Source organism: Cnephaeus nilssonii (assembly GCF_951640355.1).
Source record: "Cnephaeus nilssonii genome assembly, chromosome: 3".
NCBI lineage: Eukaryota > Metazoa > Chordata > Mammalia > Chiroptera > Vespertilionidae > Cnephaeus > Cnephaeus nilssonii.
In genome coordinates this window covers 10,644,516-10,668,639 of record NC_137074.1, presented here as the reverse complement: position 1 = coordinate 10,668,639, position 24,124 = coordinate 10,644,516, and positions in this window count along the sequence as shown.

The window sequence follows — 24,124 nt, the reverse complement described above, 5'->3', positions numbered from 1 at the left end:
GCTTGATATATAAGCATATTGTACTCCTGCTACCATTGGGAGCACCAGATTGCTCAATCCTACCGAATATTCGGAGAGTCTTACAATGTGTATCCCAGAGCCATCTGCCTGGAGAGAAGGGAGGAACATCCATCTTTTGACTCTCTTACACATTCATGTTAAACATTGGTTCATGCTGAGTGGGTTCCCATGGGCCTTTCACAAAATAGTGCCAGAGATGCCCAGGGCAGGAAGTCAGAGGCTCACAGTGAGATGCAGTTGAGTCGTGTCTGTGCAAAATGAGTTAGAGCCTGAAGGGAACTAATTAGCACAGCCGTGGCTTGAATAGGACGTGAATCCCAGAGACCCTGATTTGGTGACACACACAAAAAATGTGTGATTAAAAAATGGCCACAAATCCTTTTATACTCTTCCCAGTGAGGGAAAGGGGGATGTTTGTCCCCTCTCCTTGGATCTGGGAAGCTCCCTATTAGAACATAGGAGAAGGGAAGCTGTGTCCGTCCAGGCTTTAAGAGACTGGCAGCTTCCAGTTGTTTCTGTCTGTTGGAATACCAGCTCAAAGAAGCTGTCATACTGTGAGAAGTCCATGTGATGTGGAGAAACCGTAGGTAGGCAGTCTGGTCAATAGTCTCAGCTAAACTGTCAAGGCCACTCAATGGCTAGCCAAGTGAGTGTGCCATCTTGGACAACCAGCCCAGCTCCAGCTGCCATGTGATATCAACCACATGAGAGAATCCAAGTGAGAATGTCCATCTGAGTCCACTCAACCCACCAGTTGTGTGAGAGAGAACTAAATCATTGTTGTAAAGCACAAAGAGTACAAAATTGACATGGTATTAATAATTCTGTGTAACATTTAATATGTGAAAGGTTATCAATAATCATTTTTTTAAATTTTACTTTTGATTAACACTTTTATGTTACTATTGGTTGTTGCAGCATATTTTGAGAGAGATGCCAGTGTATTTTGAGCTCTTGATGACAGAAATTATGCCTAATTCTTTCTTTTTTTTTATGTAACCCCATGGCACATATGAGACATTTAAGATTCATTACTTAAAATGGCAAAAGTTCACCACAATGCATTAGTGTTGAAGTGGAAGTAAAGAAGACCACTAAGTAGGAAGGCCAGAAAAAATGATAGACCACAACTATCCAAACACTGTTTATAATAAATTGGTGAATTTTTTTTCTCTGAAATGTTCCTATAATTTAAAATAGTCTTTGTAACTTTCTGATCTTAATCAGTAATTAAAAACCTCTGTGAATTACAAACAGTTCAGGAAAACATTTAATTTGCCCACATTTCTCTAGACATGACTAAATTAGGGGGCATCCCCATCGCAAACCAGTTTTTATCCAAACTACCCATAATATGACCATTGTTTTCCTAATGGCTTAACAATAACATGCATTATACAAATATTTATATATTTTTATTATGCAACCCATCATCATTGCTTAGAGCTACAGTTAAATAATGTGGGTAGGAAGCTAGGATATGGTCTACAAGATGACCTAAGGCATTGATAAAACTTAGAATTCTCAATTACTATGCTCTCCAAATTGAGTAATAAAATACCTGTAATATTTTTATGATTTTCCTTAATAGGTTTCTGATTGTTGGAGTTTTATACATAGAAACAGTCCTCTGTTTCTTTAAATGGTCATATTAGATTACTATTAAATATTTCATATTTTATATTTTATTTTATATTTCAGGATGGCACACAAAGGAATAATTATAATACCTACATGTATTGTTGCTATTTAATGATTTTTTCAGTAGAATGAAACAAGTAAAATCTTCACACCAAAGTGCTCCATAAAATTATTTCAATTTCAGGAATTAAAGAGATGGAAATATAGGATACTTTTAAATTTAAAAAAAAAGTCACATTTTAGGCTGTGCATTACTGTGATATTAACTAACTAGAGGCCCAGTGCATGATTAAATCATGCACGTGTAGGGTCCCCTAGGCCTAACCTGCCATCCAGGCCATATCCACTGCCCCGCAAAGCCTAGCACGCTCCGCGGACACTGCTAGCAGCCTGCTCCCCGCTTTTGATGGCAGGGGGTCCGCTGGTGCCGGTTCGGACACACAGCTCCCCACTTTCGATCGTGGGGGAGCTGGGTGCCTGTCCTCTGGTGCACCAGGCCTTTCAGAAGCCTCCTGCGCAGCAGAGGCTTCTGAAAGGCCTGGTGCTGGAGCGGACAGGCACCCAGCTCCCCCGCTTTTGATGGTCCGTGGAGGGACATGGGCTCGCTGCCCCAGAGGCCCCTTCTGTGCCTCAGTACAGCCATGACGCGGTGCGAGCTCAGCGTCCCGCCGGCCCAATCGGCCACCCTGGCCACCCCGAGTCCCGCCCCTCCACGCCTCCTGACCAATCGTGGGCATAGAGAAGGTACGGTCAATTTGCATATTTGTCTATTATTAGGTAGGATTATAGTTCATGGAAGGTCACACTGCTAAAGTCATAATAAATACAGTCTCCCTTCACTGACATTCATGCTAATAATCATTTTTGTATTTATTAAGATGTTTCTACTTACTAATCATTTTTAATTTGTTATTTATTTCTATTTACTTGTCATTTTTTATTTACAAAGACACTTGTTCATTGTGGAATCCAGTTTCAAAATCACAAGCTTGTGAGCACCGCGCTCTTACCATGCAACAAGGAGTGACTTCTCAGTTCCTTCTCTCTTCCTGATCCTGTAGAAGTAGACTGACCGAAGGGTCCCTCATCTACTTCACCAGGGGCCCTTCCTTGGTGGTTCTCCTCTCCCCTGTACTTGTCAGAGCTTAGAAATTATGACGTGTGGCCCAGCCAGCATGGCTCAGTGGTTGAGCATTGACCTGTGAACCAGGGGGTCGCAGTTCAATTTCCAGTCACGACATATGCCCAGGTTGCGGGCTTGGTCCCCAGTGTGGGGCATGCAAGATGCAGCCGATTAATGATTCTCTCTTATCATAGATGTTTCTGTCTCTCTCTTCCTCTCCCTTCCTCTCTGAAATCAATAAGAATATATTTTTTTTAAAAGAAAAGAAATTATGACTTCTCAGAGCACTTATGACCCCTGCAGCAAACTTCTGGGAGATGGCTGATGTCTGCTTTTAGAGAAGGGTAGGCAAGTGCTACCCCAGAGTCTAATGCTAGTAGATAAAATCTATAACTATAAAATAAATTTATAAAATAATTGTCATCATGTGATTGTTGAATTTTGCATGTTGTACTGCCTAATAATATTGTGCCCTTATTTTATAGGTAAAGTAGGATTCTCATTTTTCCACAAATATCTTGCTGTAGCACTTTCATCTTTGGAAAATAGAAAAGTAAAAAAAATGATAATAGTTATTAAGAAAATAAACTTTGCAGGTAGGTATCTAGGCATAACTGAAAATTATGATCATAATGGGCACTCTACCAGCCCTTTAGCAAAGGTTAAACACTATACATGTTTGAGAAATTATCTTTGCTCATTATAATACCTGGTACATCATGTTATAAGTAAAATTGTCATATTTTCCATTATAAATTACTATTTTAATGACTCACAAAACAGCTATAAATGAGTTCCAGGCTCTACCTGGCATGTGAAATATTACCCCAAGAAAATTTACGTTTTTTTATTTTTTATTTATTTTTTATTTTTTTACAAAACTGTCTTTCAGGTCTTTTTAAAAAGAAGCAAAATTCAAGTAGATTTTTTTTTCAGGTGCCTTTTTTGCACTTCATAAATCAAAACCAGTTTTGCTTGTTAAAACCCAAATCATGCAAGTGCTTGGTGAATTAGGAGAGGTAATCATTTGGCGTGCTTCAAATAGCTCCTTTAAAAGTGCCTTAAATAGTTTCAACATTACATGTGATCACTAAATATCTTAAGAGTTTTTTAAGCCACCTACTAGGAAACCTTTCGCTCCTTCCTTTCCAGATGGCATTAAAGTCTTTAATGATGCCAAAGTATAGTGTAAGGCACTTTGCTATTAAAGGTGTGACTCACTATTTCAAAAATGCAAGTTCCATAAGACAGCTCGCTACAGCAAGTCATGCCAGCCTATTGGTGGAGACTTTTCCACCTGCGCCCACCAGGCATGCACAGTCTCAACCTGGCTGGTTTACACTTGCTAAATCCACCCTGTAAACTTCAACCAAATGCATATTTGGAATGAGACTTTCCAGGATGCTAAACGATATAAAGAAAATACTTTGCTCCTGATGGACATAGCTCAAATGTAAATTAAGAACCGATTTGGCCCAGCAAGATTCAACTGCAGAAGTGGATGAAAAGGGAATAGGTTGCTCTAGCCAGTTAGGCTCAGTGGATAAAATGTCAGCCTGCGGACCACAGGGTCTCTGGTTTGATTTTGATCAAGGGCATGTACATTGGTTGCAACCCATCGATGTGTTTCTCTCACATCCATGTTTCTCTCTGTCTTTTCCTCTCCCATTCTCTCTAAGAAGTCTGTGGGAAAATATCCTAGGGTGAGGATTAAAAAAAAGTGAACAGGTAAAAATGACACTTTAAGTAGAACCAAAAGCTAAGGCATTTTATGAGTCAACTTTGTTCTCCATAATTTTGGAATCTGTTTTGTTTCAAGTAAAAATCTAATTGACTTTTAGGGTGAGAAAACTGATTTTTCAGCGGGCTCTTTTCTGCATGGTTATCCTTCAAATCTGAAGAAAGAATGTGAACAGTTGGCTGAATTCATGTTATTATGTGTTATTTGATAGAATTCCTTTTGCTAAGGGAATCACATTATTTAGGCCCAGGAGATACTCCTTATTTATTGTTTTCTTCCCAAGTAAAAGGTTCTATGCCAGGTACTTTTATTTACACTCTCTCATTTAATCCTCACACTAACCCTATGTTTAGTATTAACTTGGGCTCCTATATGAAGTTGAGGAAATTGAAGTGCAAAGAATTTAAAATAACTTCCAAATTATGCAGAGCAGATTTGAGTCTGATACCAAATAAATAACCACTATACTATGGCAATTCTACCTTTGGAGACAGCTCCCAAAGCACCTCTATACCAGTTGAACTGATGGAAATTAATTAATTAAAGAAAGTAGTAAATTTTAAACTTCCACACAAAAATAGCTCAGGCACAAAAAGCACAGACATACACCACAGCATGAAAATATCATATTAGCCTCTGAGGGCCAATCAGTATGATGAGTGATATATTCTGACAGTGTGGAATAAGTGTGTGTGCTCTACAGCATGGCCAGAAATTATTTTACATTCTTCCTACCTAGTGGTGGATCTATGTCCTCTTCCCCATCAGGCTGTCAACCAACACAGTATGGCTGAAGTGACACTATGTGACTTCTAAGGCTGGGTTCACTTGCTCTTTGAGCCTGGGGCTATTATTTAAGAAACCCAAACTGGGAGGAAATCATAAGGGAAAACAGCATACTGATGCTAAGGTGGAGAGCAGGAAGTTGAGCCCAGTCTTCGCAGTTATGCAGGCCAGTCAATTGACATGAAAAACTTCCAGATTGCTCTAGCCTCTCAAGCACATCAAACTCATGGCCAGCAGGACACATGCCTCTTTAAATGCCCGGGGAGCCACTCAATATCTGAGTCTTTCAAGTTAAGGATCCAATCATTACAGAGCAGAGACACCTATATACAGTCTGCCTCCTGTGAATTCCTGTCCCACACAATCCATAAGTATAATAGTTATTTAAATTTAATACCACTCATTGATTCCAAGATGGCAGCTGGGAGGATGGCAGTGAGGGAGAGAGTGTGAGTGAGTGAAGGAGTGAAAGGGGAGTGTGTGGACCTGTGGTGTGTATGTGTGTGTCTGAGTGAGCTAGATCTTGCAGGACCTTCAGGGACTGGTGGACCAGGCTTGCCTAACCAGGCAGCCTCTGCTACTGCAGTAATCTCTCCCAGAGCGCTGGCTCTGCTGCAGAGGCTGTGCCATCTTGAAGGGGAGAGCTGCTGTGACTGGGAGCCCAGCCTCACCTCCACCCGGAATGCCCTCAGACACCACCCGGGACCCTACAGCCACACTGGCCAGCGACCTGCTGCCTTGGCTGCAAACCCTCGAACACCGAGACTCTAGCCTCCCTGGCTAAGGGCTACTATGAATTCCAGAGTGTGTTCTCCTCCCGCCAGCCAGATGCTTTAGCCCTGGTCACCGCGACCTCGGCAGCAGCCGCTTGAGCAGCCACTGCTCAGGATTGGTGCAGGGAACAAGCAGCCGCCACCCATGACCACACAGGGTGCAGCTGCCACCCCAAGACTGCCTGAGGAGCAGCCTCCCTGTGACTGCGAGAAGAGCAGCCACTGCCCGCAACTGTGCCACCTGCCAGAAGACCCCCCACTGCAGCCACAGGCCCCATGAGATTTGACACCTAGATCCTTCAGTGAGAGCAAAAATGGGAAGACAGAAGAACAACCCCCAAAGGAAAGGAAAGAAGGAATCATCAGAAAATGAACTAAATGAAACAGAGGCATGAAATATGTCAGAAAAAGAATCCAGAATAAGGGTTATAGAGTTCATAAACCAGATGGATGAGAAAATCAACAACCAATGTAAGAATCAGGAGAAAATAAAGAGTGATATAGCTACAATAAAAAAAATAAAAAAAAACCCACTGTGGAAGCTTTCAACAGTAGACTAGGAGAAGCGAATTGGAAGACAGGGAAGCACAACACACGCAATCTGAACTGCAATTGGAGAAAAAACGTCAAAAGACAGGAGGAGAGCCTGAGGGAGCTTTGGGACAACATGAAACAGAGCAACATATGTATAATAGGGGTGCCAGAACGACAAGAAGAGGAGCGTAAGAGATCAACCTAAGAACTTGAATGCATGCATATGAGCATAACCAATGGACTCAGACAGGGGACAAGGGGGTGAGGGCATGTGCTTGAGGTTGGGGGCAGCTGGGGAGAGGTCAATGGGGAAAAAAAGAGACTTATGTAATACACTAGAGGCCCGGTGCATGAATTTGTGCACTGATGGGGTTCCTCGGCCTGGCCAGGGGAGGGACCACAGGAGGTTGGCCGGTTGAGGGAGGTTGGCTGTGGGAGCACAATGACCACCAGGGAGCAGCTTCTGTGTTGAGCGTGGTCAGTGCTCATCATAGCTACCAGCCGGCCTGATCTCGGCCCCAACTGCCCTCCCCTGCTGTCCTGATCTCACCCCCAACTGCCCTCCCCTGCCAGCCTGATATCACCCCCAACTGCCCTCCCCTGCAGGCCAATTTGGTTCTGATTGGTTGATTTCTATGCTAGTCAGCATCAAAAGCTCTGCCTCCTAGGCAGACATTGGCTCCTCACAGTTCACCCAGATTTGGTTCTGATTGGTCAGTTTCTATGCCAGTCAGTGTCTCCAGGCCTATATCCACGCCTTATCAGAGAGGCAGGAATGAGAGAAACAGAGGTGGAGGCCCAGAGAGAAATAGGCGTGGCTGCTGGCGAAGCGCAGAGAGAAAGAGAGAGGCAATGGCTGATCAACAGCTGCCACAGAGGCTGTGGATCAGACCCTGCCTCTCTCTTCAGGCCTCTCTCTGGGCCTGATCTATAGCCCCCTTAGCAGTTAGTGCTGGTTCGCCACGCCCGCACCAGTGGTAGTCAGTGCTGGGTCGCCATGGCAACCCAGCATTGACTGCAGGACTCACTTCCGGTGTTCAGTCCAGCCTTTGGTCGGTCATTACAGACCCTGGGTTTTTATATATTAGGATTTGAATATCAAGCTGCTTCAAATGAGATTGGGAGAGCTAATTTAAGTTAATGAATTTTTATTGTTATGCATAGATTTTTTCTTTTTTTTCTTTTTAGATTTCCAAACTCAAATAGAATTTGAACTCTTCCTTTGGGCATTAAAGGCTGAGATGATAGACATTTAGTTCATTTAAAATATAACAGCTATTTTCAAATATACTCAAACCAGAAAATAAAATATTTTATTTAAGGCACCTCAAATATTAAATATAAATGAACAGGCTTGAAAATAATTTGCATTTTTTAATAATTAAACCAATATAATATCAATAATTAGAATGCATCCCTATCTGTACATCTTTTCCAGCAGTATCTTCTTTTTAAGAATTAAGACCAATTATTTCACTCTCAATTGTTGCCAAACTGGTACATTACTTTAATTCACAATCTGTATTAAGTACTTTAGAAATGCCATATCTTTTTAAAGTGCTTCTGTTAAAAACACAAACCATAGCCTTGAACTTTGGGAAATTGGCCATTTTATGGATTCTTATCAGTAACAGTTTCCATGGAGACCTCAGTGGCTTCCATGCTGCCCTGTGTGCTACAGCTTTACAAATCTCTAATATAGAGCTCTTCCCTTAGTTCTCTATGTGTAAGCCTCACTCAAAAGATGCTTTCAGATAGATTTCCAAATAGACTTCAAAATAAAGATATCATGATCAAATAGTGTTTGCAGTGGAATCTCATATTCACTGGCTTGGGAATTTAGTCAGGTAGTCTTGGATGTAATCGCTGGTTCCACTACTCGTCAGCTATATACTCTTAGGTGAGTCACTCACCATGTTGATTGTGTTCATTTTTTATGTTTTATTTGACAAACATTGTACTTGGTGCTTGGGATAGACAACTTAGCAAAAATCAGAGTCCCTGTCCTCATGGAGCACAAATTCTGCAGAAAAAAATTTAGTGAAAACAAACTACGGCTCAATTAAAAACATTATGAAGTTATACAGGGAGAAGGAACCATAGCGTCAGTCTGTGCATCTCAGTCTTATTAAATACTAAATGTTCAATCCTCCATTCTTTTCAGCTTTTAATTGTTTATTTACTGAGTAATTACTAGGATTCATTCTGAAATCTCAGAAACATTACCATGTTTTAAATTAAGAAAAGTTTATCTTTAGTGACTTTAATATATTTATCTAATTTTTATCTTCTATCAAAAATGCAGATACAAGAAAATGAGTGGAACAACTTTGTGCCAAGTGTTACTAGTTTATAAGTACTTGGAAACGTTTGCTGTCTTATACTGTCTTTATCACTGAGCAAAACAATGTGTCAGCTGTGTCCCTTTCAACACACTGTAAATCTATGATGTCTATGCCATGCCACATTGGAATACAAGAAGCTCTACTGTCATAATCCAACCACCCAATGAGCTTGACTCACAGAAACTATAAAATCAACCTTGTGTAGCACAACCCCACTCAATCTGTATCTGGCATTACAAAGTGTTTTCAATTGAGAAGAAATGAAATTTGACCTTGCAATCTTTGAGGATGATGTTACTATGTGTAGTCCCTACCAGCATCTCTTAAGTTATAAACTTGGGGGTCAAATAATTATATTAGAGGAGTAATGGAAATAAATATGCTGTGATAGCCAAAGCAAATAAAACATAGATCTAGATTGTCCTAGTTGTGAGTTGAACTATGCCTCTAGAAAATAAGTTGAAATTTAAAAAAGAATCTAGATTTAGAGCACTCAGTTCCAATACATTGAAAACACATCAGACACATATTAAAATAGATATAAAAGAAGAAAAGCAACAAATTATTATGTTGAATATAGAAATATCTAATGTTTTCTCTTTCTTTGTAGCAGGACAGATTGAATTACTGACCGTGTCAGTCATCTACAAAAGAAGGAATAGACACAGTTAATTCTTTATATTCACTCTACACAGTAGAAACACATGGATTCACACCTGCAAATGATGAAAACTATACTTTGTTTTAGCAAGAGTATGTAACCATTTGGGTAACTAAAGTCAATCTATCTAATAGAGACCGATGGCATTTCAACCTTCTGCTACTCTTCAATAAATGAATGACATTTTTATTTTTATATTTTCACTGTTTTAAAGATGTTCTTGTACTTTTAAATTTTGATATCATTTTAAAATATTAAAGAAGAAATAAGATGAGTTAGATTAACCATATGGTGCTTTCACTTCTTGACCACCTGGAAATGTTCCTGAGTTGTAGATTTTCCTGAGGAATCAGTCTCAGATTCGGACTCAAATACCACCTGTTCAATCTATATCCTTTAATGAGAAGGGTGGAGGACTCTTCTAATTTTTCTTCCTGTTGTTCAAAGACAGAGCAGATTCATTCAGGCTTGATCACCCAAGAGGCAAACACTGAGTTTAAATCCCAGCACTTCCTTTTACTGGCTGTTTCATTTGGGGGCAAGTTATTAAATCCTCAATCTTTAAAGTGGGAGGGAAAAGTAGTCCTCACCATACAGGAATGTATGAGGATTAAATGAACCGTTATGGATAGGTTTAAAACTGTGTTTGGTTCCTAGTAAGCACTATTTACAAAATAGCAAGTCACAAAGCAGGAGAGTTGGAGTCCTTTTGTCCCTTGTAGGGACTTTGTAATCCTATATAATAAAGAGCTAATATGCTAATTAGACCAAACAGCTGAACGACCTTCTGGACGTCCTTCTGGACAACCTTCCGGATGAAGCTGGGGTTGTGAGGGCTGGCCAAGGCTGCAAGGGGCTGTGAGGGGCTGTGAGGGCCGGCGAGGGCCGGCGAGGGCTGCAAGGGCCAAGCCCCTTGCACGAATTTCATGCATTGGGCCTCTAGTTATGTATATAATGTCAAATAAAACCAAGAAAAGAACTAGCCCTCCTCAGTTTTTCCTCCCAAACACGATTCGTTTGAAAAGTACTTACTATATCCTCTAGGAGGAGAAATATATACCGTCTTAAAGATACGACCTGGAAACAAAACTTTTTGTGTTTGCATTAGGTGCAAAGGCATGTTCCTTGTGAGCATGAGGTGAGGACACATTGTTTAGTTTAAGGGCATGATGACACTGGTCAGCATTTGGCCTCGGGTGCTTTGGCCTTGCTGTGTGTGTTTTGAATATCTTTACTTGCTGAATCACAACACTTGAAGCACATCTGCAATCATATGACAAGCAAAGCACGGGGCGTCCTTTTGTGCTTCTCTATTTTCAGTCAGCTGTCCTTAGCTTCAGCACTTCTGTGAGCATAATCCTTACATGGTTCTCCTGAAGCTGTATTTACATGGATGGTTGACAGAAAGAAGTGGTAAAGTACAAGAGCGTGATTAAATGGCCTTGTGAACTATTTGTCATGTATTATTCTAGGCTTGTGGAGGAGAGGAATGTGGAGTTGTCTTTTTTTTTTTTTTAAGAAAACCAAACAAAACCAGATGTTTTGTTTAGTTGAGGATCTTTCTATCCAGCCATGCTAGAAAGCCAGTTTTGTGAAGGGCAAATAAACAAATATGCTGGTGCATATTAACAGAATGGAAGGTTAAATAAATTTACCTTTATCTTTAGGGCACCAAGTAAATAGTTTTTAAAGGAAACCCCATGGATGCATTGTTTATGCTTGAGATAGAGTGTATTTCAAGCTGGCTCAGTTAAATATCTGAAGAACAGCGCCACAACTTTATAAAGTTTTCCAGACTATAAAAAATATAAAAAGACTAAAAAAAAATAATCCACATAAAAAAGATAATATTAACATAAAAATTCATCATAGCCCATTTGGTTTTAACCTAGGAATTCAAGGATGGTTTTGTAGACAAGTTATATGCCTACGTAATGTCCATTTCTCTCTTCTTGCCTTCTAACAAAAAGCATATTTAGTTGGTAACTAATTTATCCTTTAAATTTTCTTTCATATCTTCCCTTTACGCAATTGCAACCAATGAGATAGTATCAAATTTGCCTGAGTGCTTGAGTGAAAAACTTTTTCTCTCCCAGCGAAAGGGAACAGAAGTGTTGGAAACACCCTTCCATATCTCTTTATTTTCTGAATGATGATGTGATATCTGAAATTCTAACAACCACCTTGGGACAATTAGGTAAAAGCATGAGCATGAGATATAATAAGATGAGGATAGCAAGATGGCACAGTGAAAGATGAAAAAACTCTGGATCCCTGATTACATGTTAAAGAAACAAATCAGATCAATCTAATACCATCTCCAAACTCATTCTTATGTGAGAAAGAAAACATGCTTAAGTTGTAGTGAGTTTTCTTTCCTGTTTATCCACAGCTGACAGCACTGCAAACGATAAATTTTTTTGAGATGAATAAATCTACTCATCCCAGATGGCCATCTAAAATCAAAGTACAAATCAAAAGAAACTTTTAAAATCTGACAAAGAACAATGGCTTGAAACTTGATTCAAGCATCATACTTGGGGGCAGAACATTTGAGACATTAGCTTTAAACTCATAATGTGGACATGAGCATAACATAACACATGTAGCAAGACTAGACTTTGCCCAAATTGTCGTGTTGATTTATAAATGTGGATGGGTACTGAATGGGGTATTTAGCATTTTTCACAAAGTTTTGGCTGAAGTTCAAAAGCAGCGAAAATATTAGAGAACCACACCAATATTCAAAGAGACACAGCTAGACAGTAACATTCAGGACTTGCTTAAATATAGCTAGCTCTCTTTAAGTCCATTATAAAGAAACTTCCCATAGATGCAAACTCTAGATTGTGCAAGAGCACAACTATTTGTTCGTTGTTCTCTCTGGGCTCCAGGTTGAAGATTTTCTGGAGCTTCCTGCAATAACAAGATGTTGCCTACATTCCCAGTGTTTGCCATGGCAGCCAGTACGTCCCTTTTGCACAACTGTAGGGGTCAGTCACTCAACTTGTTCAATGCACAGCCAATCCCATAATCTATCAAGCAAATGCACTCTGGCATGAATGCCTGCATTTCCTGCAGGTCAAGCAGATGCTATGGCATATAACTGGCATCACTTAAGAGCTAGCTGCCTGAACTACCACCCTCTGGAGGGAGATTCCACAAGGAATCCAGGAAACAAAGCTGGCTTATAAGAAGCCAGCAGAGAGTCCTATTAGGGAATTACACTGTGTACATTCTCAAAAGATAAATTTTGAGGAATCTATTAACACAGCCCATGGAAGAGAGAGCATTTGGGTATGTGCCACACACAGAGATTTTGGCAATGAAAGAAAGTTTGCAAATAATCCAACCTAGATGCAAAAAAATGTGTCCTCTTCCTCTAAACACTCTATTTTTTTCTCTCAATTCAGGAGGATGAAGTATGTTAAGAGGAGAGGTAGACAACACAGCAAAACAAACAAAACCCAGGGCTTTAACAATTCTGCCATGTTGATTTCACTAGCTAGGGGAAAATATAACAAATGAAGAAGAAAGAAGAAGCCTTGAATTAGATACAGGTTTGAAATTTTGGATTAAATCGGAAAGTTAAACACCTCAAGAGCAATAGTAATTATCAAAAACACACTTGTATTAATAAATAGCATGACCTAAAAGCCAGGAGTCTCTCCTGAGCTCTCATTATCAAAGGACAAAGAAAAGACATTTGACATAGCACATAAGAATCAGGAAGGAAAATTAAAGCAAGTTTTGTTTACATTCCATTGAGTTAAGAAATTTCAAAATCTGGAAACATTTTAGGAAATTCCAAATATTTTTGGAGACTTTAAATATTTTAACATGTTAATCTGTTTGGTGTCAATAAATAATATTGAACTCAATTTGTAAATAATGAAACCAGAATCTAATTTTCCTGTAGTCATAATCAGGGTGAGAGATAAAACAATATATATTTGTGAGATTCCTACTTCATTTATCTATCTTCTAAGTACTTTTGACAAGCCATCTGTTTTGTCTGGTTTCTTATCTCATGTCTTCCACATGTATTACAGGATTAAGGACTTTGGGTCAAGACTTGGTGAATTAAGCTATTTATGCTCACCTTAAAATGTATCCATACCCCAAGTGAATGTAGGGGACATTTTATACTAGTAGTACACATATGTCAATGAATTTATATTTTCTTCCATATCTCATCAGTTTAGCCATGTGAGATTAGAGATTTGAAGTCTTTTAGACCAGCACTGGATGAACAGAGCAACAGTAAAATAGTTTTCTTTCCCTTATGTGTGCTGAGCTATTCTACAGGGAGAACAAACTACACTGAGTGGCCAGATTATTACGATCTCTGAACGCATAATCTGGCCACTCAGTGTGTATATACATATTCATGCACCGGGCCTCTAATATATATGCATGAATTCGTGCATGGGTGGGGTCCAGCCAGCCTGGCCAGGGGGAGGAGACACGGGTGGTTGGCCGGCCTGCCTGCTGGTCGAACTCCTGGTCCAGGGGACAGTTTGCATATTAGCCTTTTATTATATAGAATATACACTGAGTGGCCAGATTATTATGCATTCAGAGATCGTAATAACCTGGCCACCCAGTGTGTGTGTGTGTGTGTGTGTGTGTGTGTATATACATACATACACACACACACACACACACACACACACACACACACATACAACTAGAGGCCTGATGCATGAAAATTCATGCACTGGAGGGGGTGTCCCTCAGCCTGGCCTGCCCCCTCTCACAGTCTGGAAGCCCTCACGGGCAGGAGGCAACCCAGTGATCAGGGGAAGGCGATTCCCCATCATACCTTTGCTGCTGCTACTGCCGGTAGCGCAAGCCTTGGCCAGCCCTGTTTACCTGAGCCTCGGGTTCCCCTGGTGGCTGGGCAGCCACCATCTGAGGCTTGCCTGTGCCTCGGGCCAGACCTGGGCAGCTATGGGGGGCTGAGGGGACTGGTGGACTCCAGAGGCAGGCGCGAGCAGCTGGGCCCACCTGGGGGCAGGTCCAGCCTTGCCACGCACCTGCTGCCCTGGTGGGGCTGAGGGGACTGGGAGCCGCCATCTTGTGGCTGTGGGCACTGCCATCTTTGAGGGTGGGCCAGTCAATTAGCATATTCCCTCCTTATTGGCTGTGGGTGCCGCCATCTTTGCAACAGCATGAGGGTCAATTAGCATATTCCCTCTTTGTTAGATAGGAGATATATATATATATATATAGATATATATATATATATATATATATATATATATATATAATTTTATAGCCAATGTAGATTTTAGGTCACTATGGTTAAGTAAGCAAGCTAAGCAGAGCCTCATAATGCCCATCAATGCCACTGAGACTGCAAGGTTGAAAGTCATCTCTGCTATTCCCATAGGCTGACATTCTGATTTCCTAACCAATGGTTTATGAATAACAAATTGAGTTTGTACTATAAAGTCTTGTCTTCTTCTGAGTGTAATATGTTCCACTGAAAGGGTTTAAAAACATAATAAGATAATATTTTAATTGAGTCCAGCCACTTTTATAATAGATTTTTTTTTAAATTATCGTTATTGTTTAAAGTATTACAGATGTCCCCTTTTTTTCTCCCCATTGACCACCTCCTCCCCACACCCCTCCCCTGGCCTTCACCCCACTGTTATCCATGTTCATGGGTTATGCATATATGCATATAAGTTCTTTGGTTGATCTCTTCCCCTTCCCCGCCTCCCACCACCCTCCTGAGTATCCTCATTCTGTTGCATGCTTCCATGTCTTTTCTTTACCTGTTTCTAAATGTTACCCATCTGGTCAAGGATAAAATCAGAACCAGGCAAATTATTCGAACCCCCGAGGTTCATTTTGGATATGTTCTGAGGCTTGATCCCATTCAGATCTGTCCCTTTCAGTCATTCCTTCTGCTTGAGAGGGGCCTGTGGCTTGTGGTGAAAGCTGCAAAGACCTCTCTAAGTGGAAGAAATGAGTATTAGCCGAGTGCCAGGAACAGCCCTGATGTTTAGATTATGACTGTGTAACAACTTAGTCCCACTCATGTGCCGTGGCTGTTCAAATTTATGAGCTGAAATGTTTGCATGTTGCTATCAACTCAGTCCTGGGTGGTTTTTTTGTTTTTTTTTATCCTGAGATATTTGCAGGGTTCCCACTTTCAACATTTAGATAAAACAATCCCTGTCAAAACATCTGGCATTGTCCTTAAAATATCACTTCACTCAGTCATTGACTGCCAGTTTGTTTTGCTTTCTAACTGGTTCAATTCAGGACAACTCTGTCATGGCCTTCAGTCTCCCCGTGGTGTTAATCTTCTGTGGAAAACAATGCAATGTAATGCAAACCCTTCCACATCCCCTTCAAGAGGCTTGTACTATGTAAAACAGGCAAAGCAATAACGAGGGGCAATGTCCTCTTACTTATCACATTTAGCATTGACTTCCTAGGACAAACTAATGTAAATCCTGGTAATTAACCATATTCTCTTACTCTTACGATTTTTGAGTTTTTGAACGTCCTTTGGTCACCAAAAAAGTGAATATTTCACTTAATACAAATTTTGTTTCACTTCAAAAGAGAGTATGACAATCTAGTTTGAAAGCACACATTTTGTTTCATTTTGAAAAAAGGAAGAAAGTATGACATTTCAAGTTGTTTGAAAAGATAAGTTGTTGATTGGAATGAATAATGTATCTTTTGTCTCTGAACAGTTTTGTTCCTCAATCTCTATACAGCCCTTCTTATTAGGAAATTGTTCACTAGAGCTGTGAATAATGATATTTATTTCCTGTCTGATTCAGATTTAATAATTAGTGTGATTTACATTTATTAAAGAGCACTCTACTTCCATCAGCAATTGGTGTTGCAATTTCATGTTTGTCTTCTTAAAATAATAGACTCTAAAATCCTTTTGATCATCCTCTAATCCCAGCAAAATTACTTGATTTGGGCTGTACCTGCCCCTTAAAAAACAAACTGCATAGTCAAAGCTATCATTTAATGTTTTATCTGAAAACGTGTATTCCTAATATAGTACCAGGTCACTAGTGAATCTAAAATGCCATCTTACTTGAAAATGGAAGACATGACTCATCTGTGGTGAATCATTTTCAGCAGTGAAGAATAGAGGTATATTAGACTATCCTCAAGCTTTTTCTATACGTCAGGGGACAACGTAAAAGGGTCTTTTGTTTTTAAAAAATAAAGGGACAAAAAAAGAGATCCACTGTCCAAGTAGATATAGCTTTTATAGATTTAAAAATAAAACCTGGAGTATTATGTTATATTTTTGTATTTCAATATGTATAAACAACAGATTTTTAAAAATCAAGTTTATTTTTTCCCTATTTATGATTATTTTACCTATAAAACATAAGATCTGCAAACCAAGCACTAAATTAAAAGATATTCTTTTCAAAATTGAAAGAGCTCACTTATGATATTTAATTAACTATAGAAAGACCATTCTCATCGATTTTGTTTTGCTATTTGTTTTTCGATTTAAAATAATAGTATTTTAATCAAAATTTTTTTTCTACTTTATGTAGTTGAATATTTCATTATTTCTTATATGCTGTAGGATATAATAAATATATGCCTTATTTTAGAATGGTAATATTGTGACATGCTAGAGGCTTGAGATTAAGTACTTGGTTTTAATAATAGTAAAAGAAAAGAGAAATATTTTTCTAGCCTAATTTGTTTGTGATATTCACATTTAAAGAATCACCTTGCCCCCTGGGGAGAAAGCCGCATAGTATTTATCAGCTGCCTTCCTTAGGGCAAAAAATAAAACACAGAACTCTTGCCATGTGCCTAATCTAAGGAAAATCTGCTCATAAACCAAATTATACTGAAGTGCCTACTATATTTGGATCTTAGACTGTTTGCCAACTGTGTGACTTGCTTTAACTGTGTATGTTGTTCAGCCAAATGTCAGCAAGTATCATTTCATTACACTGAAAACCCTGGCTCTAAGCCTTGTTTTGCTGTAGAGCACATACCTAGTATATAAAAAACTTATTTTCTGTAACCAAGTATCAGTGGGCATGGTTAGCATAATAACTAATCACACCAAATCATAAAACAGCCCTTTGCCCTAGTGTTTTACATTTGAATAGTATTATGGGTCAGTGAAAGAAATGTCCTCTTTTATTTTTAATTTTTTTTAAATTTCTTTATTGATTAAGGTATTACATATGTGTCCTCATCCCTCCATTAACCCCCCAACCCCCCCCCCCCTCCCACTCAAGCCCTCACCCCCCTGGTGTTCATGTCCATTGGTTAGGCTTATATGCATGCGTACAAATCCTTTGGTTGATCTCTCCTCCTTTCCCCCACCCTCCCCTATCTTCCCTCTGAGGTCTGGCAGTCTGATCGATGCTTCTCTGAGAAATGTCCTCTTTTAATGATGTGGGGATAAAATAGAAAAATGGTCAAAGCCCATAATATGTCTGCTACCCTTGTTCTCATACTTGGAGTTAAGACACCAACAGTGTTTCTGTGCCATGGACCAGGTTTAGAAATACACCAAATGTCCCAAAGACTGAAATGGAGGACCCAGTGGGAGAACAAATGAATCCATGTATCTTTGTCCCCAAAGCAATTCTATTCTTTCAGGGATGGCCAATCTCTGCTCTCAAACCAGCTTAGAAATGAGAATACTCATGAAGATAAGGCATGCATCTTGCCAGCCAGAACAGCTCATGAAATACTTTAGGTTATTGGAGTAACATGTTAGAATACTATATAATTCACAGCTTAAAATCCCATGCACAACCTCCTTATGTCATTTTATGTTCATGAATAGTGAGATTGCTTTTTACAAAGGGCGGGTCTAACATTTTGAATCCATGTTAACTTTTTCTATACTTGGCATTTTTCAAGCCTAGCTCCAAGTATGGGGCCCAGGGTGTTTATAAACCTTTTCTGCATGTCTGCAAAATTCTGATGCTATAAAGCTTACATTTGGTTGGTTGGGGGTGTGGCGGGGGGGCATCAGGGAAGTTGGTTAGATCTCTATTCTTGGAATCAGAGGCTTCAGTCAAATTGGATCCATCCAGAAGCTTAGAAAGCTGCTATATCCGTTCTGCCCCGGTTCTTGCCTGCTTTCTATCATTATACATGTCCACCGTTACCTTTCCTACTGTGGTTATTGTACTCTAGGCACATATTCCAAATAGTTGAAGTGCAAAGTTTCATTTTAATTGTTTTTGCCCCATGATGTAATTTTAAAATGATCTGGGTAAATCCTAAAATAGGATTTTTAACAGGCAAACCCTAATAAAATACACTTCCATGGAGCTTTGTTAAATATGTCTGCAACAGTATACTATTTGTTTCGAAAACCATTTTCTAGTTTACATTACACAGCTATGAGAAAATTGGCATTCTATTCATTACAATAAACTCAAATGTCTCAGAACAAAACCAGATGTGATTCACAGGTAAGTTTTGTGTTTTGTTTTTTTTATTAGTCCCCTTAAATTAACTGTACCCTTTCCTACTTCCCTCCCCCACTCCACCTTCAACCCACAAGTCCATTGTGGTATAAATGTCTTAAATGTTGCTGGTGTTTTGTAAATATAAAATCCATGGGAAAGGGGTATATTGAATATTATTTGAATGGTTAGTTGAATATGTTACCAACAATGTCTATTTTTAAACTTTTCATCATTCTTTTATCACTTTATTGTTATTTTTATCCTCCTTAACCCAGAGATTGGAGACATAATTTTAAAATATATTTTTAAAGGATTCCTTAGAAGCCCAGTTTATGCTTAATTATTCTACTTGCCAAGGATTCTATTAAGCCTCACAACATTCTTATACAAGTTTTTGTAGAACTTATTTTATTTAAAAGAAAGAGATTTAAAATACCAATAATTGGAATTTAAATATTTTTAACTTTTTATTTTGAGATAATTTTAAATTTGTAGAAGAGTAACAAAATCAGTACAAAGAAGTCTAATAAATCTCTACTCAGCTTCCCCTTATGTTAACATCTTACATAACGATACAATTGTTTAAAGAAAGAACATAACTTTGATACGTTTATTTTTAAAATATATTTTTATTGACTACAGAGAGGAAAGGAGAGGAAGAGAGAAATAGAAACATTAATGATGAGAGAGACTCATTGATTGGCTGCCGCCTGCACGCCCCCTACTGGGCATGTGCCCTGACCAAGAATCAAACTGTGACCTTCTGGTTCATAGGTCAATGCTCAACCACTGAGCTCACTGGTCAGGCTGATACATTTATATTAACTAAATTACAGCTTTATTTGGATTTCATCAATTTCCCCATGAATGTTCCTCTTCTGCTCCTGGCTCCAATACAGCTTCTTAAGTTGCATTTATTCTTTATGTCTCCTTATATTCTTTCAATTTGTGACAGTCCCTTAGTCTTTCCTTGTCTTTCATGATCTTGGCACTTTTGATTATTATTGGTTAGTTATTTTATTGAATGTCTGTCAATTTTCATCTGCCTTGTATTTCCTCATGATTATACTGAGGTTATGCATTATTGGTAAGGACCTATGGAGGTAATATGACCTTTGTCTGCATTATATTAGTATGCACAGGATGTCAGTATGTAGAGCTGGGATATTAACTTCAATTACTTGGTTAAAATTGTATGTGCTATGGCTATACAATTAAAATCATTATGTTTTCCTTTGCATATACTAAATATTTTGGAAGAAATACTTTCAATCTATGAAAATACCTTGCTTTTATTTAAACTTTTGCCCACTAATCTCATTTATGGGTGGATGTAGTCTGCAACTGTGGTGTTCCATTAGCGGTATGCTATTTCCTCTATATCTCCTACATTTATTAGTTAGAATTATTTATCTATCCTATCTAATAAAAGAGTAATATGCAAATTGACCATCACTCCAACACACAAGATGGCTGCCCCCATGTGGTCAAAGATGGCTGCCTCCATGTGGACACAAGATGGCTGCCACAAGATGGCCAGCAGGGAAGGGCAGTTGGAAGGGACCAGGCCTGCAAAGGAGGGCAGTTGGGGGTGATAAAGCCTTCAGGGGAGGGCAGTTAAGGGTGACCAGGCCGGCAGAGGAGGGAAGTTGGGGGCGACTGGGCCTGCAGGGAAGGGCAGTTGGGGGGGGACCCAGGCCTGCAGGGGAGAGCAGTTGGGGGGACCAGACCTGCAGGGGAGGGCAGTTGGGGGTGACCAGGCCTGCATGGGAGGGCAGTTAGGGGTGACCAGGCCTGCAGGGGAGGGCAGTTAGGCATCAATCAGGTTGGCAGGGGAGCAGTTAGTCATCAATCAGGCTGACAGGGGAGTGGTTAGGGGGTGATCAGGCTGGTAGGCAGAAGTGGATAGGGGCAATCAGGAAGGCAGTCAGGTGAGCAGTTGGGAGCCAGCAGTTCCGGTAAGATCGGGCCTAAACGGGACCCTCGAGGGGTCCCAGATTGGAGAGTGTGTAGGCTGAGCTGAGGGACACACCTCCCTGTGCACAAATGTCATGCACCAGGCCTCTAGTATATATATAAAAGCCCAGCGACCAGAAGGGTGGAATGACGAGAAAGACTGGAATGACCAGTCACTATGACATGCACTGAGCAGGCAGGCAGGCGAGCAGTTATGAGCGGGTGGGCAGGCAGGCAAGTGGTTAGGAGCGGGCAGGCAGGCAGGCATGCAGTTAGAAGCGGTCAGTCCTGGATTGTCAGAGCGATGTCTGACTGCCTGTAGGGATTGGGCCTAAACTGGCAGTCAGACATCACCTGAGAGGTCCCAGATTGCGAGAGGGTGCAGGCCGGGCTGAGGGACCCCCTCCCACCAGTGCACACCCCCTACCAGGGATCAAACCTGCAATCCAGTTATGTACCCTGACAGGGAATTGAACTGGTGACCTTTCAGTGCACGGGAGGTTGCTCAACCATCTGAGCCACACCATCGAGGGCAGTAATAATTGTTTATTAAATAAATACAATTATTCAGTTCTTTTTTTAAACAACATAGAATCATGTATGATTGCTTTATTCTTTGAACTATTTTCATTGTTGCTATTGTCACTAATGTTGTTCAGCTTGAACAACAAAACTTTGTCAGATTGTTCATTAAGTTTGGTTCAGGTGTCCTTCTGACATGTTCCCATCCTTCCTTTTTTGTTGGTTGGTTTGTTTGCTTTGAGCACTGCCTTAACTTCAGCACCACAAGATACTCTAGGCTCATTTTTCCTTGCCCTGGCCCTGTAATGACCCAGGTCTCCAATAAGCCATAATTATTTTCATTAAAAAATGATATTTAGAAACCAAGAACTGGGAGCTAAAGTACTTATTGCTAGTGAGGTGTCACTGCTTTTAGTAGCTCTCAGAGGTTAGAGACAGAAATTTTATGAATGTATATTAATATATTCATTCACACATCTATCTATCTATCTATCTATTATCTATCTATCTATCATCTACGTATGTGCTTACATACATACACACACAAATCATTCTAGAACCATAAGGTTCAGTCTATCCCCCCCCTCTTTTCTTATTTATAGTTTCTTGAGAAAACTGGCTCTGATTATCAACAGTATATTTACTTATTTTTTAAACATACTGTACAAATAAAATAATGTAAGAGTTGCTAATCAATTTCTAACTGGAATACAGTGTTCATGTACACTTCATTTTGTCTCTAGCCATACAGTATTCTTTCACAATACTGTTTTCCAAAGTTGCCATGAACGGCTCCTTTTTCCCCCATTTCCCTCAGTGTAGTTATGTGATTTATTTGTAATACAGTTAGAGTCATTGCCACACTGTGCCTCCTATCTTCTCTCTATACTCTGATTTATATGTTTTTAACATTTATATACCATAATAGTTACTCATTTTGGTGTACAATCTTATTTGTTTTGACAAACACATACAGCATGTATTCCCAGTTTTATATGGAAGAGCTCCATCATCCTCAATATGTTCTTGTGATATCTTTTAATAATTACCCCCTCCCCACATTTCTCTAAACCCTGTCACCATTGATCTGTTTTTCAGCCCCATAGCTTTGTCTTCTCCAGAATCTTATGTAAATGGATTCATGTATTATATAGCTTTTTAGGCCTGGTAATTTTTATCTCACTTAGTAACTTGACATAATGTATTTAAGATTCATCTGTGTTGAATAAATAGTTTGTTTCTATTTATTGTGACTATTATTTTCTTTGGCAGGATTTTTAAAAAGATTATTCAAATTCTAATAATTTGGACTTGATCTCACTTTTTTAAACATGAAAAAAAATAGTTTTCTCTAATTTTAAAAATATGTGGCATATGTTTTATTTTAAATGTATACAAAGGGAGGTTTCTTTGTTATCATTTCACATTCAGTCTAAACTATTATTGGCAGAGTTTCAAGGGAAAGTGAATAATTATTGGTTAAATTGACATTTAGTAACTGCTGTTTATGAGTGGGTAGAGCAAAGTTTAAGGACAATTATTTACTGAGATTCCCCTTACCATTATATCCATGTCCAAGGACTCTATAGAAATAAGATTGTAGTTAGAACAAATGTGAGAGTACCATCCCTTGTTTAAATAAAGAGCGGTATCTAGGGAAAGTCTTATGACCAGCCACAACAGGCTATTACTATAATTAGAAGCTGATTTTAAAACCCAAATTCTGCTGAATAATTATCATTAGATGCCAGGGTCTGGAGAAAGGCTGTGTGTAAATGAAGTAAGAATCCAGAGACGAAAGATAATTTAGAAAGACATTGGGGGTCAGAGGAGCCTGGCTGAAGAAAACCAAGTTCTCCTTGTCTCAGGACCCCTTGCTTTTTATTAACACAACTAGAGGACCGGTGAATGAAATTCATGCATGGGGGTGTGTGTCCCTCAGCCCAGCCTGCACCCTCTCCAGTCTGGGACCCCTTGAGGGATGTCCGACTGCCCGTTTAGGCCCGATCCCACTGGGCAGTCGGACATCCCTCTCACAATACAGGACGGCTGGCTCCCAACTGCTTGCCTGACTGCCTTCCTGATTGCCCCTAACTGCTTCTGCCTGCCAGCCTGATCACCCCCTAACTACTCCCCTGCTAGCCTGATTGATGCCTAACTGCCCTCTCCTACAGGCCTGGTCACCCCTAATTGCCCTCTCCTGCAGGCCTGGTCACCCCCAACTACCCTCCCCTGCAGGCCTGGTCCCCCCCAACTGCTCTCCCCTGCAGGCCTGGGTCCCCCACCTCAACTGCCCTTCCCTGCAGGCCCGGTCACCCCTAACTTCCCTCCCCTGCAGGCTTTATCACCCCCAACTGCCCTCCTTTGCAGGCCTGGTCCCTCCCAACTGCCCTCCCCTGTTGGCCATCTTGTGGCAGCCATCTTGTGTCCACATGGAGGCAGCCATCTTTGACCACATGGGGGCAGCCATCTTGTGTGTTGGAGTGATTGTCAATTTGCATATTACCCTTATATTAGATAGGATTTGTCCTAAGGCAAGGTGGAGATATACACTTCAAAGGCCAGGGTT